A 1,671-nucleotide genomic window follows, 5' to 3' on the forward strand; every position below is an offset into this window, starting at 1 on the left:
GAAAGAGAGAGAGAGAATATATATAACGCTTTTAGGTGTTACCTTTGATCAGGGCGATTGACCAAGGTCAGCTTTCTTCAACGTGTATTCAGAGAAGGGCTCATGTCCTATAAGGTATTAATTGGTGTTTTATGGAGGAAATTTTTAAAAAGTGGGGCAGGGAAATCTGCTGGTCCCATCCATTTGGGAAGTGTTTGGTTTAGCAGGTTTCTCTGGTGTAGCTCCTCTCAGAGCCTTTCGTAAACTGGAGTGCATTATGAAGCTCCAAGATGGGGCCATAGTATACAATTTCTCCTTACATTATTTTATTGAGATATTGTTTATTCAAGGACAAGCAGTCTGAGAAATGGAGTTTTTGAAATAATGATCCAGGCCTTTCCTGCAACACTGAGCTATTTCTTTCCTTTTCTTTTTTAACCGTGCAACAAAACCTTTATTAACATTTTGAACAGGTTCAGCTATGACTGAAATTTGTAATTTCTAAACTTAAGTTGGGGCAAATGGCTATACTGCAGAGTAATGCCATCACTGGGCACTGCGAATGCAAGATTGGAGAATTAACAGCCACCCCTCAGGTGCAGGACCAGGTGCAGGGTTGACTCTTTCTGGATGTCGTAGTCAGAAAGAGTGCAGCCATCTTCCAGCTGCTTGCCTACAAAGATGAGCCTCTGCTGGTCGGGGCTGGAGGTGAGGGGTGCCTTCTTTATCCTGGATCTTGGCCTTCACATTTTCGAGGGTGTCACTGGGCTCCACTTCCAGGGTGATGGTCTTGTCAGTCAGGGTCTTCACGAAGATCTGCATACCACCTCTCAGACACAGGACCAGATGCAGGGTCGACTCTTTCTGGATGTTATAGTCAGAATGAGTGCGGTCATCTTCCACCTGCTTGACTGCAAAGATGAGCCTTTGCTGGTCCGGGGGAATGCCTTCCTCATCCTGGATCTTGGCCTTCACATTTTCGATGGTGTCCCTGAGCTCCACCTCAAGGGCAATGGTCTTGCTGGTAAGGGTCTTCACGAAGATCTGCATTTTGACCTGTTAGCGGATATGATGATGCTCTGAAACACCAATCATGTCCAGCCACAGGGACACCACCACATACTCGCCCAACAAAGCCAGTCATCCCTACCACTGAGCTATTTCTATGTGGGTTCTTCCCTTGGCCCTTAAGCTGGGATAAATCCCTGTCTTCATGCAAAGTTAGAGACATGATTAGATACAAGATCTACAATATTTGTGGATAAAAACCAAACAGTTGCTTAAGAAAACTACAACTATTTTTTTTTGCTTACACCAGAGTGAAATTTCCCCCATTTATGCCCCATCAGCCTTTGGTGGGAGCACAAAAGCTACGTGGCAGGGCACATTCCAGCACCATGCCCATGACACCAACCCTCGTTCATTCATTCCTTGACACATTTACATTCAAACTCCGTCCTCGTTTGCTGCTGTGCTGCTGGTTCTGGCTCCAAGCACTTCTTTCTTTCCTTTTTTTTGAGACAAAGTCTCGCTGTCACCCAGCCTGGAGTGCAGTGGCGTGATCTCAGTTCACTGCAACCTCCGCCTCCTGGGTTCAAGCGATTCTCCTGTCTCAGCTTCCCGAATAGCTGGGAGTGGGCCACCACACCTGGCTAATTTTTGTATTTTTAGTAGAGATGGAGCCATGTTAGC

The 1,671-nt window shown here is 46.1% G+C and overlaps 1 pseudogene; it reads right to left on the reverse strand.

Annotated features, from left to right (window-relative positions):
• Positions 1–557: 557 nt before the first annotated feature.
• LOC129031541 (polyubiquitin-like) lies at positions 558–1,035 on the reverse strand (annotated as a pseudogene).
• Positions 1,036–1,671: the final 636 nt, after the last annotated feature.

This window comes from Pongo pygmaeus, chromosome 11 (assembly GCF_028885625.2).
Source record: "Pongo pygmaeus isolate AG05252 chromosome 11, NHGRI_mPonPyg2-v2.0_pri, whole genome shotgun sequence".
NCBI classification, from domain to species: domain Eukaryota; kingdom Metazoa; phylum Chordata; class Mammalia; order Primates; family Hominidae; genus Pongo; species Pongo pygmaeus.